The sequence below is a fragment of the Danio aesculapii genome, chromosome 3, assembly GCF_903798145.1.
Source record: "Danio aesculapii chromosome 3, fDanAes4.1, whole genome shotgun sequence".
Taxonomy (NCBI): Eukaryota; Metazoa; Chordata; class Actinopteri; order Cypriniformes; family Danionidae; genus Danio; species Danio aesculapii.
The window spans coordinates 6,984,009-6,990,776 of record NC_079437.1 but is presented as its reverse complement, the minus strand read 5'-3'; the positions used below and the strand labels follow the sequence as shown (position 1 = coordinate 6,990,776).

The following is a 6,768-nucleotide window of genomic DNA, read 5'->3' as shown; positions in this document are numbered from 1 at the left end:
ATCATTCACCGCATGAGTAGCAACAAATAAAAATATATATAGACAGATGGACAACCTAACAGACAGTTAGTCCAGGACAGATGGTCCATCCTAATTCTGAAAGCAAATCTAAAGTCATACCTGAAAGCTGCTGCCCGTCTCTGTATGGTAAAGTCTCCATCTTCTCAAGTTAAAATAATTAATTAGTGTTTTCTTCTGGCTTTATAAAGACCTTTTAACACCAGTCTTTCATGAAATCACAATCAGAATGATCAGTTCACATGTAAAGTAATTCACTATATAATTATTTCGGTCACAACTTTCAATAAGGTTCATTAATTAATATATTTACTAAGATGAACTAATGAACGATGCTTGTACCACATTTACTAATGCATTATAATAATCCAAATTCTCCCTTGTTAACATTAATGCAATATGAATTAACATGAACTGTATTTCTATTAACATTAACAAAGACAATTTAGAATAAATATGAATAAATTGTTATGTTTATTGAATAAAAATCTAACAATTTAAGGGGGGTGGGGGTGTATGGGGTGGTTCGCCCAGGGTGTCATTTAAACTAGAACCGCCACTGCCCTACCCGATCATCGCTGACAGCAGGCACACACCTTCAATAGACAGCAGCAATTTAATTTACCTGAAGATACATCAATAGAAGAAGCTGCATTAATAATTTTGTGGCTCAAAAGGATATGGATAATGATATTACTAGTGTCTGTATAGTGAGCGTGTGTGTATATAGTAAAGCCTTTTGTCAGTTTTGTTCATTTGTTTGTTTTATTAATTAACTCATTAATCTTTATTAATTTTAGACATGGCATATACTATATGCTGTACAATAAAAGTATGTGAAAATAACTGAAAAGTTATTTATATATATGAAACGTGTTTTTAAATTAAATATTGATCTTTATTTGGTTTTGCATATGTACTTGCTGAATTATTTAAAAGAAAAAATGGCAATATTTCATTCATTTATTTTCTTTTCGGCTTAGTCCTTTTATTAATCTGGGGTCGCCACAGTGGAACGAACTTATCCAGCACATGTTTTATGAAGCCCTTCCAGCTGCAACCCATCTCTGGGAAACATCCATACACACTCATTTACTACGGCCAATTTAGCCTACCCAATTCACCTGTAGCGCATGTGTTTGGACTGTGGGGGAAACCGGAGCACCTGGAGGAAAACCCACGCGAATGCAGGGAGAACATGCAAACTCCCCACAGAAACGCCAACTGACCCAGCCGAGGCTTGAACCAGCGACCTTCTTGGCTGTGAGGTGACAGCACTACCTTCCGCACCACCGCGTTGCCCTTGCAATATTTCAAGAGTAAATAAGTAAATGAATTAAAACCATATCATTTCATTTACCAGAAACAAAAATATAACATTACACTGACTTCATTATTTTTTGGTGTGCACCCTAAGATTTGGTGAGGCCTCGTCTGGCCACCCCTAAGAAAATTTTCTGGGGGCGCCACTGCAGCTGAATTGACCAATGAATGGAACCTGAGAATAATGAAATTATTCACAAATAACACAAACACAAAACAGTATATTAGTGTCATCCACTATATTTCACCATCCCATTTACTTTTCCACAAACCTTTCAACGCTTTTTAAATTAACCCTTCAATTTCTAATTTACTCATCAAAACAATAGCTCTGTGTCTCGATGATTGAATGTTTTTTCCCTACTTGATACACCTCTTCATTTTACTTATACCAGAATCATCTTTATCATATCTTCATCATATGTGCGGCTCAACCTTGATTGTTGTTGTTTCGAGCCAGTTTTGAGTTTTGGGCCGTAACAACGGTGTTTACATGTTTACAACTCACAGAGCAGCATTTACAGCAGATCTTTCAGTCCAAATATTGTAGTGATATTAACGTACTGTAAACTGAGTAACATTTTGACTATGTTTGTTTATTCAGATGACAAATGTTGTTCGTATCGTCTGCAATACTCTTTTAGTGTTTAAAGACAGACCAAAGACCACTGATCACACACTTACCAAATCTGTAGAGACGAACATGCAACACCAACTGGTGCCACCCACGTCTTTATTAAAAGGAGACGAGCAGCAAATCCAGATTTCACCATTTCCAGATGAGAAAAGCTCTCGGGTAAAAAATGTTCCGTACAAACGTATTTCTGTCGCATGTTAGCAGAGCACTGTAGTTGCACTGTGGTTGGCACACATCGTGGCATCTCTCTGAACGAAGGTTATTATAGTTAACGAAAACGAACGAAAAACGAAAACTAAAATGTAAAATAATTGTGGTTAACTAAAATAAAAATAAAAACGAGAGTTTTTCAAAAAAACTAGAACTGAAACGGTATTGTGTACATACAAAACTAACTGAAACTAACTAAAATTATAGCAAAACCTCCTTCCTTTTCGTATTTGTAAATGTATTTAATACATAATCTTACTGTAAGCTGTTTAGAAGTAAATCTAATTCACGCTGCAGGAGTCTGTAATCCTGCTGCCATCGCGCCGGTTCACCTCCAGTCAGTCCTCGCTGTTGCTCCCACGACAAAAACAACGAGTGGACATGACAGCAGCGCGTTACAGTGCACTTAAAACTATTACTTTAACACATTTGTGCCCAATAATGGGTTTTATTTCTGTATTGCGATCGCGAACGAATCTTTTTAACCGGATCTTCTAAGTGAACCGGTTGAACGAGTTCATCAAAACGAACTGAATCATTTGAAACAATCCCTGCTGAAAAATCCAGCTTAAACCAGCCTAGGCTGGTTGGCTGGTTTTAGCTGGTTGACCAGCCTGGTTTAGAGGGGTTTTGGCCATTTCCGGCTGGTTTCCAGCCATTTCCAGCCTGGTCTTAGCTGGACATTGTTGGTTTTGGCTGGGCTCCCAGCCTGGCTAGGTGGTCAAGCTGGTTTTAGCTAGTCATTTTGCCGCCTGACCAGCTAAGACCAGGCTGGAAATGGCTGGAAACCAGCCTGGAAATGGCCAAAACCCCTCTAAAACCAGGCTGGTCAACCAGCTAAAACCAGCCAACCAGCCTAGGCTGGTTTAAGCTGTTTTTTTCAGCAGGGATTCGAGTCGTAAGCACTCGTCCACAAACTACTTACTTTTTAACAAGCCTAATACCCCCCTCTAACTCTAAATAATCCAATATATATTCTTTTTCAGTTATAAGAACAGCAACGTTACACTGAGATCAAATTTGAGAAGCGGTTAACCGATAAAACTGCGCATGCGTGATTCAGTGAACCAAACACAAACAGTGCATGACAGCCTGCTGTGACTGAACTAAACTTGAACAACTGCAGCACGGGTAAACCGAGGGCTTAAGTGAGAGGACCTGGTGAAAAACGTAAGTATATTTCATAACAGAAAATCGTAATGAGTTAAAATAGGTGAATCATGCTTCAGTTGGGTTGCAAAACTTTACTGTGAGACATTTTTTAGATCATGGTGATGTTTTAACTGACTGAAATTACTATTGCTCACTACATAATTTTGGTATGTTGAGTCCTAACATCCGTGGTAAATATCTAAACTTCCCATCACTACTGTGTATCTAACCTCAGAATCAGCCTGCACACATATTGTGACTTAAGGCTGCTGTTACTAGTGGGCTGTTGTATTTGAATTTGAGATGGGTAGATGGTAGTGGTAGATGGTAGTGGTCATGTGTCCTCTGAATACAGGTTTCAGAAAATGTAAGGCTGAGTATTATATAATATTTATTCTGATGATGTTAAAACTTGCACCTAACAAATATCCTCATTTAGAAAAGAAAACTAAAACTAAATACTGAAACTAATAAAAAACTAAACTAAAACGAAGTCATTTCAAAATATAGAAACTAATAAAACTAGAGTAAATCTGCCTCTAAAAACTAATTAAAACTAACTAAATTTGTAAACAAAAAGTCAAACGAAATAGAAACTAAAACTAATGAGAAATCCAAAACTATTATAACTGCTCTTAACTCTGTAACAAGTAAAAACCAGTCTTCGCTCACACATATTAATGAGCTGCACCGCATACAAAATAGAGCGCGCTGATCAGTCTTAGTCATGAATTAATGCTGCACACTCAGAGACGTCACGATGCGCTCGCAGGTACAGACATCTAGTCTGCATATTGGAATTTACACAAGGATCTAATTGGCGTGACGCAGCTTCAACATTTCTCTTCAAACCGGAAGATTGAATTTGCTCAAATAACGCAAAAGCAACCAATTTTCACTTGTTAGCTCAATATATGTGTCCTAATAGTGTTTATAACAGCGTGGACACATATATGACTGTCAACATCTCAAAACATGTGTTCTGGTGTTTCGTGACCCTTTAAATTATGTCCAGAGCTGAAAAAAGGAAGATGGTAAGAAAAACGTAAGAATCTCAAGCTTAAGTTGTCGTTAATGATTTAGTGATGCATCAAATGCTGTCTGCATTAACACTCAGTATTTCTCAGCTGTCAATTAAGAGTTTTTATTGCACAAAATATGAAAGATGTACATTACATGCCTTTCTAGAGTTTAGGATCCTTTTTATAACCCCACAATGTGTGCATAATGGTTTTATGTTCAAAAGCCTCCATTCATTTTTAACAACATGGCTTAAACAATGATGTTCCCCTCACATACTGAAACATTTATTTATCAGAGAGTTTGGGTTTCCTGAAATGTTTTCACAGTATTTAGATTTATAGTACTTAGCCAAATCAAAGAAGTTATAAAACAATTCAATAAGACAAAACAGAAAATTAACAAAATAGACAACACACCGGTTATTTACTCTTTTCCTTTAGCTGGTGGCATTGGTTGTGCACAAGTTCTTGGATGGACATTTTAAGTTTTTTGTCTAATCCACACAAGAACTCAATGAGAGCAAGAAAAATGTCTTGAATTTTCCCAAAACCACTCAAATGTGTGCCTCCGTGCATATTCGTACATCTCATTAGTGTAGCACCCTTGATTAAACTCTACCATTGAGTCAATCTTGTTCAGTAGATCACTGACCTGCTGTCTGTCATCCAGACCTCTGTTATTGAAGACATGATAACCATGATATTTCTTTATGACTCTGTTGACAACTTCATTCTCAGCTATCTCTGAGTCAATTTTCTCACTGTTACATCATCTCCATATGTGAAGAGGATTATCACATGCTTCAGCACGTCTTTACCAAAAACCTTCTGCACTTTCTTCAGTATGTCCTCCTCCTGCTTTGTGAACCTGCCGTACGGCACAACAAACAAGAAAGCATGAACTCCTGGAGCAGAGAGATGAACACTTCTCGCAACCTCCTTCGCCAGCTGCTTTTTGGGAAGATTAGTAGAAAAGAACCCAGGAGTGTCAATGACGGACACATTTCTGCCATTAATGACTGATATCTCAATGCTAGATGTATCTGTGACAGCAGACAGGCTTCTTCCACATGTGAATCTGTTTTCTCCCAGTATGGTGTTTCCTGATGAGCTTTTCCCACTCCGGTTTTCCCCAGGAGGACGATTTTAATGTGGCCATTGTCCTGCATCTGAGCTCCTACATTTCAGCAGGAGGAAGAAGAAGAAGTCAGAACAAAATCTCTAATCGCTGAGCAGTTGATTATTTAAGATGCAAGTTTTTGTTTAGTCTATTCGGCTCACTAAAGGTCTCATTTATAAAAGTGGCGTATAAAAAAAGCAGGGGTGTAAACATGCGTAGCAACTTCCTCTGCAAAAGTCACATCTTACATCTCATAAGGCGGCTCATGTGACTCTTCATCTGACTCTTCATCATAGATGAATAAACTCAAAGGTATTCTGGTGCACGTTCAGTTTTAAGAGTTTTCTACACACATTATCAAGATCAACCCCAGGGCAAAAAAGAAAAGAAGAAGCCAAAATGAAACACTTTACAATAAATGTGATTCACTGCTGATGTAAAGCTAAATTTTCAGCATCGTTACTCCAGTGTTCAGTCTGACGTGATGCATCATATAATACCTGATCATAACAGAGCAGCAAATCTCTATATTCTGATGATTTCTGAAGGATCTTGTGACAGTACACCGCACTATATTCTGCTCCTAATGAAAATAAACGACATTACTAAATTGTTATACGTGTATGTGAATAATATTTCACGATGTTTCTGCTTCTGTAGTTTTTTGATCTAATAAATGCAGCCTTGGTCAACAAACAGTACTTCTACTTACTACTGTCTTTCGAGCGCTGTTGTTAATCTTGTGTTCATTTGTGTGTGATTCTGGATTTACCTGCTTTATGTGAAGGCTGAGATCTTCTGTGACGTATATAGTATGCCTGTGTGCAAGATTATCAGAGACATTCATCAGTTTAATAACCTTTTGTCCAGCATTGACTTTACATGTAAATGAGTTGTGCATTGATATTTGTAGTGATCTACAGTACCGTTGTTCTAGTTTGATGATTTTAGCAGAGCTGAGCTGCAAAACCTGTAAAACAGCAAATCTGCAAACAGAGAAAATAATGAAAACTCCATTTCTATGAATAAATTCATATCTGTGTCGATTTTATGTCAATGGCTCCTTTAGAATTATTTTTACAAAAAAAAAAAAAAAAAGAAATCATGACCTGTTCAACACTTATTCCGCTGTATTTAGAGTTCTTCTCATATTCGATTATCTTCGATTATATGATCCTACATAATGTAGAAGTGAGACTGAAGATGTGCAAACACTTACCACACTGCTGAGCTTCAGATGCTTTCACTTCTGTACACACACAGGTTTATAAACTTGTCTTAATCTC

The 6,768-nt window shown here is 37.3% G+C and overlaps 1 pseudogene; it reads right to left on the bottom strand.

Annotated features, from left to right (window-relative positions):
- Positions 1-4,782: 4,782 nt before the first annotated feature.
- LOC130216968 (GTPase IMAP family member 4-like) lies at positions 4,783-6,285 on the bottom strand (annotated as a pseudogene).
- Between the last annotated feature and the right edge of the window lie 483 nt (positions 6,286-6,768).